Source organism: Neofelis nebulosa, chromosome 15 (genome assembly GCF_028018385.1).
Source record: "Neofelis nebulosa isolate mNeoNeb1 chromosome 15, mNeoNeb1.pri, whole genome shotgun sequence".
Lineage (NCBI taxonomy): Eukaryota > Metazoa > Chordata > Mammalia > Carnivora > Felidae > Neofelis > Neofelis nebulosa.
This window is the reverse complement of record NC_080796.1, coordinates 48562636-48576682: the sequence shown is the minus strand read 5'-3', so window position 1 is coordinate 48576682 and position 14047 is coordinate 48562636. Positions and strand designations below refer to the sequence as shown.

At 51.2% G+C, this 14047-nt stretch overlaps 1 protein-coding gene across 9 annotated transcripts in view; it reads right to left on the bottom strand.

The window, feature by feature from the left end:
• Positions 1 to 14047, bottom strand: part of ATP2B4 (ATPase plasma membrane Ca2+ transporting 4) — a 98368-nt gene that overhangs the window by 82661 nt on the left and 1660 nt on the right. The window lies entirely within an intron of this gene.

The window sequence follows — 14047 nt, the reverse complement described above, 5'->3', positions numbered from 1 at the left end:
GGTGATGGGGGGGTGGTGGTGGTGGTTAAGGAAACCGGCAAACACTTGTCTGAATGGGGCAGGAGTTCCTCAGCTCCTGCTAAGTGTTGCCATGAGGAGTAGGTTGGCCAGTGTCGTCAGCGCTTCTGACTTTTGAGACAAAGCAAGCAACGTGGATTTCTACTTGAAATCTCCTGATTTTAAAAATTTTCGTAACCAATCACAATTAATCTGCAGGGCTGTTTGGTAGGAGGAGACAGAGAATTGGAGAGTTGAAATGTCCCTGAAGTGCCTTTAGGTCAAACTGCTCATGTGACACACGAACGAATCAAAGCCCGGAAAGGTTCAGTGATTTCCCAAAAGCAAGAGACCGGCCTGATGGTTCCAATCCCAGGTCTCCCAACTTCTAATCTAGAATTCATTCCCCTAAATGCCCCTGCTTGTCACAAGGAAGCCTTTGCAAGTATTCAGGCGCGAGATGATGAAGTGTTGAACAGAGATGGCGACCCCGGGAAGGAAAAGAGTAAACTTGGCTATGATCTCGACTCGAGTCTAATGAAAAATTTCTATTTGTTTATTCAGTTATTCATCCATCCATCCAACATTTAGTGATGATCATTCCATGAACCAAGGGCTGTGCTAAACACTGGGTGTTCAGAGATGACTAAGGCAGCACCCCTCTTTCTGAGTAGCTCCCAGGCTGTGAGTGGGCTTGGCTGACGCTGAACAGAACCAGCCAACTGATGGGAGCCTGGCAACCATGCTGTCATAGGCCCGCTCGCATCGACTCTTAGCTAATATTCACATCTTCACTTCCTCTGAAAGCACTCCCCTTACCAGATGCCATCCTCGAGAAACTGGGAGGGGACTGGAGAAGGTCCCCCCATTCCCAGAGGGCCTGGAGCCCTTATGGGTTCCATAGGCAGCAGCAGGAGCAAGGACCAGGACCCAACCCAGTCACTCAGTGCCAAGCCCCTTCGGGCTCAGGGAAGGTATGTTCTTTATGCATTACCTTGGCCAAGCGGCTATCTCATCCCAGCTAAAGTGTCTGTGTGGCTGTGTGCTGGGGAGAGAGGAGGAGCTCCCAGACCGGGACTCTCCTGCCTGTTTATCAAGGGGCCTGCTCAATTCTAATGGCAGTGGGCAGCTGACCTGGGTGACTGAAGAGTAATGGCATCCTCGGGTCACAGCTTCTACAAGCAAAGAGAGTATCATGGCCTAGTCTGCCCCCCTCCATCAACAAGAGACTTCCCAGCGTTGGCTCCCATAGCACCTACTTCCGGGGGGAGCACTACAGGGCACGAGCAAACAAGGTAACATGGTCGCTGCCATTCTGCCTTCTTTTCTAGGACTCTTGTTGCGCAAATAGGAAGCACAATCTGGGAACTGGCATCCAGAGGGTAACCGGTCACAGGAAATGATGGAACCCACAGTTGGCCCCTGGGGGCCCCTTGGTGGAGAGTTGCAGGAGGTTGGGGCCTCCGGGCCTTTCAGTTACTGGAGGATAATGGGCTCTGATCCTTTTATAAAAGTACTGAGCCCAAGGGTTAGCAGGAAGCAGGTAGGCAGGCTCATGGCGGCATCCACGGAGACGAAAGAGAAATGAAGGAATGGAAGAGGAAAAATTTAAATTCAGAAAACGCCTACTGTGTGTCAGGGGCGTACAACGTGAGAAAATTGAGTCCAGAAAGTCAAATAATTTGTCCACGGTCATACGGTTGCCCAGGCAGACTTGTATCCAGTTCCACCGGACTCCCCCAAATCCTCACTCTTATAGAATACCATGCTGCTGGGCTTGTGAATGCTGACCGGATGACTGAGGACACAGGGCATGGCTACCAAGAAAGGCATGGGAAGAGATCCAGGATTTGGTAAACTCCAACCCCTGCGGCTGAAAACCCAACAGAAATTAGCATTCTTGTCTCTAGCGATGGAGCACCTTAGCATTCCATTTCCTAGTCCCAGGAAACAGATTTTCCAGTGTCAGGGAAATCTCCTCCTGCCCTCACTGGACCAAATATCTTAGGTCAGATGTGCCAGACAGGAAACACAGATGGGTCAAGGACCATACTTTCCTTTGGACTCCTCCACATTGAGGGACTGTTCCTAATGTCCCCCATCAAAGCGGACTATGAGAGTTGAGTGGAGATCAGAGGCACACTCAGTTGGTCACCCCAGTGTGTTTCAGTGGACAATTCTCCAAGGATTAGAATGTGCCCTTTTTCCCCCTCTAAACATGGGGAGCCCAGGAGTATAGAAGATACCAAGGTAAAATTCACTCAACAATTTTTTACTGAGAACTTACCACGGGCCAGGTACTACTCTAGCTGCTTGAGAAACATCAGAGAACAAAGAGATGAAGAACGTTGCCCTCTTAGAGTCTACTTTCCAGCTGAATCAAAGTAAAACAGTTCTTTTTCTTGGTAAGGGTTACATTATAGAGAAGGCATGAGTCTTGGTGTCTGACAGGCCTGGGTCAAAGATTAGCCCAACCCTGGATGATCCAAGCCTGGATGATCTCTGGATGATGATCTAGGAGCAAGCCACTTAACTCACTGGGTGTTAGCTTTCTTATCTGTAAAATCGGGACAATAACATGTTGCAGTAATGCTGTAAGGATTAAAAATAATGTACATTCAATGCCTGGCACGTCACAGAGTTCACAAATGGCAATCTTATTTTTCCAGGCCCACCTGAACCCACAGATTCTGGGAAAACTCGCAGAGTTTGAAAGCAGGGCATCATCTCCACAATGTCCTGGAGACAGTTTGGTTTGGTGAAGAGCACAGTTGGGTTTGAACCCACCACCTGAGGTCAAGGAATGTCCCCTCTAGAAACATCTGCTCCTACCCGTAGCCCCTGTGGAAGGGCGAGGCCTGGGTCATCATGTTTGATTAGTCCCCATTTCCCTCCAGCAGGTCACAGGTAATTGGAGCAAGGGTGGACACACAGGACCTAAGCTGGAATCTGTATCTCCTGATATCTCTTTGGACTGAGAGACTGGGTTAATCTACTTGGAGAGCTAAGAGGGAAGGTCATATGGATCTGGAGGCTGAACCCACTGCTCGGGTTAACCACGATGGGTGCTGAGCACACGGACACGGGAGCAGACAAGGGAATGCGTGCAGCCCCGGAGAGAAAGCACGGTCCACCCAGGGGCCACACTTGCCCCCACCAAGTTTTGTGATATTTCTCTGTCAACTTCTAGTAAGGCCCCTTTCACTCTTTTTTGCTGCTTTGAGTGGGTTTCTGCTCCTGCAACCAGATGATGTCGAAGACGAATCCTGCACCTGTCTCAGAAGGTGGTTGTTGTGACATAATGTGAAAGCAGCTGGCATTTAGTTGACATTCAATAAAGGCTGTCGAATCTCTCCGTGTTCTTGTCAGTCCGTCACTTGGCAATGGAGAGAAGAAATCTATAGACGTTCTAGCCTAGGGCTGGACCTCAGCCTTATGTTATACGAATGTCTTCATTAAGCTGTAAAATGAAGACGCTGTTGACTTTATTGCCTGCTGGAAATATTAAATGCGATCATCCAAGTTTAGTATGTAGCACATGATGGATGGTACGTCAGACGATCACTTCTACTGTTGTCATTATTATTTAAGATGCGTTGTGTTGGGTCTTGATCTAGGCAAGGAGGGAGGATGTGGGAAGAGCAGCCTCTGGAGTGGGCAGTGAGGGAACAGAGAAGGATGGGCTCCGTAGTGGGGTCAAGGGGCTGGGCAGCAGAGAGAAGGAACAGAAGTGAGCAGTGGGGGACGAGCAGAAGCCCTAGAATGAGAAGCCTTACACTTACCTAGCACTTCTGTAGCCCTAGCAACTTTAGTGTTGATGCAATGCTCTCCCTACCCTATTTCGTCTGCCCATCAAAACGCTCCATCGGGTAGATCAGGACAGGTGACAACATATACAGGTTATGGACGGGAAAGTTGAAGGTCAACAGAGATCTGTGTCCTATGTGCCACCCAACTCTAAATCTACTCTTTTAGGGGCGCCTGGGTGGCGCAGTCGGTTAAGCGTCCGACTTCAGCCAGGTCACGATCTCACGGTCCGTGAGTTCGAGCCCCACGTCGGGCTCTGGGCTGATGGCTCGGAGCCTGGAGCCTGTTTCCAATTCTGTGTCTCCCTCTCTCTGCCCCTCCCCCGTTCATGCTCTGTCTGTCTCTCTCTGTCCCAAAAAAAAAAAAAAAAAAAAAAAAGTTGGAAAAAAAAATTAAAATAAAATAAAATAAAATAAAATAAATCTACTCTTTTATCCTGTGACACCAGGCTGCCTCTGGAAAGTAGGGTGGAGGGGCTGAGATGAGAAGAAGCATGGGAGGAGAAATTGGACAGTTTCTCTGGAAGGTTTGCTTTTTCATTCCAGGGTTTCATTCAGATCCTTTCTGGGCTGGGACAGCTCTGCCCCATCAGGCTCAGAGGCTCTAGGATGTAAACAGAGGACTGCAAAGTCAGACAACACGGGGATGCCAGCCTAAGGACCGGATATACAGGCTAGATGACTGCCCAGCTTCAGCATCAGGCCTTGGCCCAGGAGAAGGCTTCTTCTGGCAAAGGACAAGGGCATGTCCCTCACCATCTGGCCACAGGGCCATTGGTAACACGGTGCTGCCCTACAATGGTCCCCAAGGCCCCTCTCAGCTCAATTGTGTATGGAGTCTAGGCCTTATGTCTCTAAAGTCAGGAGTTACCTTTCCCTGTTCTCCAAGGACACAGATTCAAGTTCTCTGGGACACTGTGCCATTCAGGGCTTGCTGTGGGCCCCCAGGCTCAGGACACTTGTCTTTGAGCTGAAAGGAGTGATTCTTAGCCACTCTGCATCCTGGAGACATGACTTCTCCCCAGATCCTCACACAGTGCCCGGCATACGGTTTGTGCTCACTTCATGTTTGTTGGATGAACAAACGAATACGCGAACAAGCAAATGAATGACAGATTGGCTCCGGCAATAACATTAGCAATAAAACCAGCCTGTGCTGTCACATTACAGTGGCCCCACCATGCTGCCTCTTTGTTCCCAAATCAGAGCTCGGCAGCCAACCCGGCCCAGAGGAAGGTGGAGGAAGATGTACAGGGCTTCCCCTTCAAACTTCCTCCGACCTTTCGGAGGAGTCACACCCTGTGTGAAAGGGCAGGGCCGGGGACACCCGGGCAGGAGGAAGGTTCTGCCCACCCCTTTCCAGGACTTCTGCTTCCGCTCTCAATCACCCAGCTTCTCCCAGCTCCAGGCCCACTCTCTGGGAGGAGCTGCGGAAAGTACCAGGAGAAGAGACCCAACTCCATTAGGAGCTACACGGCGATCAGGGCGGTGCAGGAGCGCTCCTCCTTTGCATTTTCCTCACTGCTAATGACCCAGATTGGTAAGAAGGGTAGCAGCAGTTACAATCGTGGCAAAGCACTTTTATGGTTTCCGGCATCTTCCAAAGTGCTTCTATCACACGACCTCACCACGCCACACGTCATCCCTGGAGCAGCTGGGGTGCTTCTGCCTGTTACTTGGGTAGAGAGACTGGGCAGTGGGGAGGCTGGGTGTTGAGCTGGGTCACGAGTGCTGCACGGATGGGGCCAGAGGCTCGGCCACCGACTTGGAGTGGGGAGAAGTGGGGTCTGACGCTGGCTCAGCATCAAACTATCAAACTCGCCTGGCGTCCTTGGGCAAGTAAGTCTCCGGGTTTCAGGTTTCTCACTTGCCAAAGAGGATACATTGGACCATTTTTCCAACTCTGTCCATCTCAAATGCTCTGGCTCAATAGCACGAACACCCACCCCGCCCCCCCAGCCAAAGCCTGGTAACTGACCTCCCCTGCACCAAGGTCAGAAAGCCCCTGGAAGTGTGGATGCCAGCTGTGTCTGTCCTAGCGATGCTAACAGATGTCATCTGAGTGCATCCCACAAAGAAGGCTGTGGTACAGACGGCAGGCAGGAAACATCAAAAAAGCATCCTAATGGTCCACAAGCACCAGGAGAGCAGGCAGGCAGCAGGCTGCTGCTGAGGCCAGACACCATCCTGCTGCCACACGGGTGCTGGCTCAGACACAGGCCGGAGCCATTCCAGTGGGGGGCAGCAGACGGACTCCCTCACCTGCCAGAGCATCTGACTCTCCAGGACGCTCAGTGTCCTCTGCTGTCTGCCGGATGCAGCATCTCAGCTCTTCGTCCCAACCCGCCTCCCCTCCCCCAAGCTCTCCTCCACCTAGCCTCTCTCCTCCTTCAGATCCTGTTTGGCAATCACCTCCTCCAAGAACAATTCCAGGTGAGCCCTGCCAAATTCTGGCCTCCACATTCCTACTCACATCCTTCAGACCCCAGCATCACCAGGTCATGTGTCCCTGTGCCAGATGAGGCTTCCTGTGTGCGATCCTGCTCTAGTCTGCCCCCAGATTGGGGGGGGGGGGGGAAGAATAGAGTGGATATTCCTGAATTCCTCCTTTCTGACAACCCTCCATCCTCAGCTCTTAAAATATGAGGCAGGGCAGTCAGGGCACAGGAATAGGGCACTACGGATGGACAGCACTCTCCTCTCTCCCCAGGGGCAGCTGACCTGGCCAGTTACCAGAAATGCTAGTGCTAGAAACTCACCCAGAGTCTGGACAAGGGTTTGGCCAATGTGTCTACCTCCAAGGCCAAAAGTCTGGATGGAGAGGGAGGACAGGCTGGCCCAGCAGCTGGCCACATTTCTCCAAACCCAACCCATAGTTCGGATGAAGACCTCGTCTCTCTATCCCACGGCGCTGACTGTAGTCACTGATTTCCAGTATTTCCTAATATTAATACGAGGCTGAACCATGTGAAAAGCCATCTGTAGGTCAAAAGTGGTTGCATATTGGCAATTTTGTATGGTTCGTGGTGCAATCTAATCACTCTGGGAAAATCATGTTCTCTAGGAGATGGTAAACTCCCCGAAGGCTTGGACCTCTGTATCTCTCTCTAGCCAGTCTTTCTTAGTTTCTGGCCTAGGACACAGCAGAATCTTAGCTTCGGGAGATACTGAGCAAGAACTTCTTAATTGAACATCCAAGGCAGGTAAGGTGGGGAATCTGAGGACCCGTCCTACTCCGAAACCTTAAAAGTGGTTGTCTACAGGACAGGTTCCTTTATGACTCCCCACCTCTGGTCATCCTGGATAGAGGGATGGAACTTGGCCACAGGCTACTACCTTGTGCTAGACTCTAAGGTAAAGACTTTGGTTTGAGCATTGAGAATTTTACCCCTTTGTGGGAAAGGAGTCTTGAATCGGAAATGCCTTTGTCCAAGCTTGGCTTCATTTTACAGTGGGGGAGACAAAGGCCCAGAGACATCACCACCTTAGTCAAGGTCACACAGTAGGCAAGAGTCCAGGTCACCAGTTTTCTGACTCCCAGTCCCATGCTCTTCTGGCAGGGGTGGCAGCACATGAGAACAAACTCTGCCCTGTCTGCCCCCTTTCAACTTCCTGTCTCGCGCTCTTACAGGCTCCCTAGCAAGACAGAAGGGGAATTGATGAAGGTATCAATAGCCCCCTCCTGCGTGAAAAGAGCCCTGAGTCATGCCAGGGTTTCCAGGGAGGGGAGAGAGAGAGACAGACAGAAAGAGAGAGAGAGAGAGAGAGAGAGAGAGAGAGAGAGAGAGAGAATGGCAGTCCTGTAAACCTGATCTCTCTCCAGAGCTGGGACTAGGCTGGAAAGGCGGGGGTGGAGAGTATGGTGATCTGGGTCACTGACAGTGCAGCTGGTACACGGTCCTTGCCAAGAAGGGGGGCCAGAAGGCCTTGCTTAGCCCAAGCATGAAGGCTTGGGGCAGGCACTGCCGAGTTCTTTCAGAATCACCGAATTACAGAATTCAGAAGGGATGCGAAAGCTTGGTCAGAAACAGCCTCAGGGCGATTGGTGGATTCCTCCTCTTACAGCCCGGGCATCCCCTCGAAAAGTAGGTGGGTGATTCTGGAAGCCTGCAGCTCTTAGGCTTTCTCAGCTGGCCCGTGGCCTGGTGAGGAAAGTCCTGCTCCCACCTGTTGCCCCTGGTCCAGCTGGCCGACCCATTGTGCCCCAGCTGCCCCCACCAGGAAAGGGAAAGCCCAATGCTGACAGCAGCAGGGAGAGAAGGAAGCCTCCCAGGGGCAACTACGTCATCAAGAAGGTCCCTCCAGGGGCGCCTGGGTGGCTCAGTCGGTTAAGCATCCAACTTCGGCTCAGGTCACGATCTCACGGTCCGTGAGTTCGAGCCCCGCGTCGGGCTCTGGGCTGATGGCTCAGAGCCTGGAGCCTGCTTCCGATTCTGTGTCTCCCTCCCTCTCTGCCCCTCCCCCGTTCATGCTCTGTCTCTCTCTGTCTCAAAAATAAATAAAACGTTAAAAAAAAATTAAAAAAAAAAAAAAAGAAGAAGGTCCCTCCATGTGCTGTGTGGGGCTGGAGGAGCTGAGTCACTTGCAAACCCCTTTGCCCCTAAATACTTTTGCATAATCTCTAAGCACAAGGATATGCTCCTATAAAACCATTATCATTACCGCTATGACATATTCCACAATTAACAATAATTATATATCATCTCATATCTGTATTAAAAGTTGTCCAATTGTCCCCAGGATGTCTCTTACAGTCTTTTTTTTTTTTTAACCCAAGGTCCAGTTAAAGTTTACATATTGCAATTGGCTATTACGTTTCTTTTTTTTTTAATGTTATTATTTTTGAGAGAGAGAGTGCGAGCAGGGGAGGGCAGACAGAAAGAGAGGGAGACACAGAATCTGATGTGGGCTCCAGGCTCCGAGCTCTCGGCACAGAGCCCGACGTGGGGGCCCGAACCCAGGAAACGCGAGATCGTGACCTGAGCCAAAGTCGGACGCCTAACCGACTGAGCCCCCCCCCCAGGCGCCCCTGGCTATGATGTTTCTTTAGCTTCTTTACATCTAGACTGGTTTCTGTCTTCCTGCCCTTCTCCCCAAGCATATCATTTCAGGGCTTCTTTTAATGACCTTCACTTTTTTGAAGTCTCAATCAGTTGTCCTGTGGAATCGCTCACATTCTAGATTTGGCTTTGGTCTCCTCGTCATTAGGCTCCACAGACACATGTTTGGCGAGACTATAGCTGATGTGGCTGCACGTAGAGCACATCAGGAAGAACTCACGCCAGGTGGTCCCACTACTGCTGATGTTTGGTCGCTTGGTTAAGACGGTCAGTGCCGGCGGGCGCCTGGGTGGCTCAGTCGGTTAAGTGGCCAACTTCAGCTCAGGTCATGATCTCATGGTCCGTGAGTTCGAGCCCCACGTTGGGCTCTGTGATGACAGCTCAGAGCCTGGAGCCTGTTTCAGATTCTGTGTTTCTCTCTCTCTCTGACCCTCCCCCGTTCATGCTCTGTCTCTCTCTGTCTCAAAAATAAATAAAGGTTAAAAAAAAATTTAAAAAAAAAAAAAAAAAGACAGTCAGTGCCGGATGTCCCCGTTGCAAAGACAGGTCTTTCTTTTTGCAAGGAGTAAGTAATCCACCAGGTGATACATTGAGATCAACCTTTCATCTAATGACTTTTGTCATTCATTAGCAAGCCCAGCCTGAACCAGTGACTATATGAGGGGCTGCAAACTAGTACATTTAAAGTTATTGCCTCCACCTTTCATTAGCTGGCATCCCTGTGTGAAGAGTGTTCCCTCCCTGCTCCACTTTCGCTGTCAGAATGGACATCTTTTATTCAGCGTCTTATAATCTATTACTGTTATTCTTTTCAGCGTTCCGTGTGTCCCAAAATTGCCCTGTGGGAGCCCCTTGAAGCCAACTCCTGAGTCTTTTTGCCATGAGCACATGCTAGCTTTCTGGCATAACATGATTGAGGTGTACTTTCTCAGTCCCAGATTTAGAATCAGCCATTTCTCCATGGAGCACTGCTTCCTCTTAGGGGCAAGTGGTATTTAGAAATAAACATCTGGGCGTGAGGTGTGTTCTGTGCTACCGGGTAGCAGTACTTCTAGACCCTTCCAGCGAACAGACCTAGGAGATACATAAAAAATCACAGGGTTCTGCCTCACCTTCCCCCATTCCATATTTTTGATTCCCTTCTTCCAGATCAAAACCCTGACTTCCAGAGATGTCAATATACTCATCTGATCTATCCTACAACAAACAAAAAACCGTTTCCAATTTATGATGCCAACACCATGACCAATAACACAATTAGAGAGTAAAGTCCAAGATTTTTTTTTGGTAGTGCTTTTTATCCTGAGAATATACATTCCACTAAGAGTCAAGGCATTAAACAAAAAGATTACTTGAATTAATCATTTTCTTTGTAGAGGAATCAAATTGATACTCAGGTTCATTGTTTCTGTTGTGGTTGGCTTTAGGGTTTGCTTTTTTCTTTCTTTTGGATCTATGTAACCAGGTAAACTATTTACCTGGTTCAGAAGTCAAAACTGTCTAAAATAGTAGCATTAGTAAAGTTTCATTGCCATCTCTATCTTCTCTATCTTGTTCCTATTCACCCTACAGGGAACCATTTATATTAATTTCTGGTTTATCCTGTGTGTGTGTGTGTGTGTGTGTGTGTGTGTGTGTGTGTGTGTGTGTTTGCAAAAAGTATTCTGATTTCTCCTGTTTTCTCAACAAGAGTGCCATGCTCTATACACGCACTCTTTTGCATCTTGCATTTTGCATTTAACAACATATCCTACAGGGATGCCTGAGCAGCTCAGTCAGTTAAGTGTCCGACTCCTGATTTCCACTCAGGTCATGATCTCGCGGTTTGTGGGCTCAAGCCCTGTGTCAGGTTCTGTGCTGACAGCATGGGGCCTGCTTGGGATTCTCTCTGCCTCTCTCTCTTAAAATAAGTAAGTAAATATTTAAAAAAATATATATCCTAGAAATCACAGCATGTAAGTTCACAGGGCTCCTACTCTTTTTTTTGGCTGCATAGTACTCCACTGTGTGGCTGTACTCCTGTTCATTCAGCCAGTCTGTTAAAGACGGGCATTGGGTGGTTTCCAGTGATTTCCTTTCCTGTTGCAAATATACCTTAAAGAATCACCTTGTGCATATGTCTTTTTGTATCTGTGAATGTGCACTTTCTGGATAAATTCCTAGAAGCAGGATGGCTGGGTAAATGCATATGTTGTTTTGTTAGATAGTGCTAGCTTGCCCTCTGTAGGAGTTGTACCGGTTTGCACTTTGAGCACTGATTTTGCAACCTAGGTGGATCTTGCTAGAGGTGTTCTGAGCTGAGAGTTTCCCTGAGTCTGAGAGTCCTTGGTCCCACCAGTAAACACACTGCCTCGAGATCCTCTGGTCCTAGTGACCTGGCAGAAAGGCAAGAGCAAAGGGGTCTCACTGATTCCATTCCAGTTCATCATTCTGAACGGTCCCAGAGATTTCTTTTTTTTTTTTTTAGTGTTTATTTATTTTTTGAGAGAGAGAGAGAGAGAGAGAGAGAGAATGTGAGTGGGGGAGGGGTGGAGAGCGAGGGAGACACAGAATCCAAAGCAGGCTCCAGGCTCCGAGCTGTCAACACAGAGCCAGATGCGGGCCTCGAACCCACTAACAGTGAGATCATGACTTGAGTGGAAGTCGGACGTTTAACTGACTGAGCCACCCAGGTGCCCCATATGTGAATGGTCCCAGAGATTTCTATACTTGGGAAACCAGAGCACAGAGAAGTGATGGGGCTGAAAACTTCAGCCAGAGAGGAGCTAGAGTGGAGAAGAAAGGACGGATCCTTGGCCTTTGGTCGCCTGAGTCCTCACCTCCCTTTTCTCTCCTTTGGCCTCTGCACCATCCCACCCACCACTCCCCAACACAAATTGGTTCGAACCCCTCCTGTGTTGCTCCTGGGGAGTCCTTGGCTCTGGTCCTAACTTGATCCTGCCTGGTTTCCCTCTTCAACCCACATTCCTGTGGGCTGAACACAGAGAACTGGCTTCAGGTGGAGGCAGAATTCAAAAGTCCCTGTCATTTCTCTTTTAATATGTGCAGAGGAAATAAGTCAGTGGAACAAGACTGGCTCATACAAGGGAAAGAGGAAAGAGGAGACAAAGGGATGTTGGAAGAGGAAGCACCAAACATTCCACACAAGCCTTGGGGACTCCAGCTCAAGGGCCTGCTTCATTTCTATGACCCACTCTACAGAAAGGGGAAACGAGTGGGGCAAGGATATCACCCCGTCTGACCGAGTACCATTTGCGGATGATAGGAATGAACGCAAGTCCGAGGCGCAGGGAACCAGGCTGGCAAGAGTACTGTCTGAGGGTTAGGCTGGGGGAAAGACATCAAAGGGCTGGAAGAATTCCTCCACGAAGGCAGTGAGGCCCAGGGTAGAGCATTTTTCTTCAAGGTCAAACCGAACACCTGGGTCAACCTAAGCCAAACACGACTCTTAGGTCCTGAGGAGCCAGAAGGAACATCTTCCTTTCCTCCCTCCAAAGCTTCCTGGATCTGGAAGGCCCCACAAGGGCAGGGCTTATCCATGTCTTTGGGTGCTGGGTCCAAGACAGAGAACACAGGCAAAAAAGAGAAAAAGGGTCCATGAGAATTACCGGGAGAAGCTAAAGGGTGGCAGTTTCCCGTGGAGGGTTGAGTTGCCGACAAGGGGCAGCTGAGTCAGAGCCAAGCAGCCCCCAGTGCCCCTCTTCCTCTGAAGACCCTCCAGCCAACGATGCTGGGGAAGAGTGAGGCTCTCCAGTTATCATGGCTCAGGGACCTCCACGCCCTCCTCCTCACCGCTTTCGTCTTCCAGCACTCATACCTCGGGCAAACTAACTGGGCGTTCCCATTTTGACTTCTCTTCAGACACCCAAGATCACAGAAATCGGACAAATCTGACTCAGCCACGCCCTCCCACCATTACAGCGGGTGCGGGCTTTCCATCGTGCGGCGGGGAACTGAAGCCCACAGGGCAAGCTAGGCAATCGGTCCCAGGATCTCCCCAAATGTCACTTCCTTCTTTCACCAAACATTGCCCAAGCACCTTAGAACGTGCCAGGCACCGCGCTAGGTGCTGGGAGCCCCGGGGCTAAGCCCGTGCCTCCGTCGACTTGCCCTTGAATCCGGCCAGGGACGCGGAGGAGGCAGCCGGACGGGGAGGGGACGGAGGCTCGGAGAGGCCGGGAGGCAGCAAACCTGAGCTCCGCGGCGGCTCGGAGCGCCTCCCGCGCAAAGTACTCGCCGGAGCGCGGAGCCGAGGGGGCGGGGCCGAGCTGCAGGAGGGGCCGCGACGGGGCGGGGCCGCCGGCAGCTTCGGGCCCCGGGGCCGCGGGTTTGGTGCGGCCAAGGCGGGAAGGGAGAGAAGGTGCCCCCCGCCTCCCCCGCCCCGCGACTCAAGGCCACAGCGGGTGGGGGGGGGAGGGGTAGGCAGGCGCCTCGGTGTGCGCTAAATAGGGACCTGCTCCTCAGCGAGAAGCCCTCCCCGAGCCCACCAGAATCTGACCCTAGTCAGAAAACTGAAAATAGGAAGGCCAACTGCTGGGAGGGTGGGATTATGGGCCCCCGCCATGGAAGGGCGCGCGCGCGGGGGGGCGTTGGTGATTTCGAGGTTGTACCTCGGCAAGATGGTGGCAGGGAGGATAGGGCTCCCCAGCAGGAGAAAAAAAAAAAAAAGGACTCCCCTCCTCCGCCCCCCCTTGCCTACAGAACAAGGGCATGGATCTTGTCTTGGGTCCTCGGCCCCTGGGGAAGGCCTCATTCCCTTCTGGATCAGAAGACAAGGGTGCCCTTGGGGTGCAGTCAGATCAATCATCCAGCGCCTCAAAATGAAAATTGATTCCTGTTGTTTCCTGGGCCCCCACTTAAGCTCTCCTCTAAGAGTCCTTTGCTTCCTTCTTCCCAGTTTCTAAGCTCCCACCTTTACCACCCCTCCAACCAAACCAGCTGGGGCAGAGGGCAGGTGCTTCCTCTCCCTCCCCACCCCAGACTGACCCCACTGATCTGTGGGGTCCAGGACCCACCTCCCGGAGCCCGCCCCCCATGCCACCACCCCTAGCCAACAGGGAACCAGTTTCACTAAGCCATCGGAGCTACCACCGCCTCCTGTCCTCCTCCTCCTCCACCTTCTCCCAGCCGGTCCATCCGGACCCCTAGGCCCCTCTCCACGGCCTGTCCCTGCCTTGGATGACC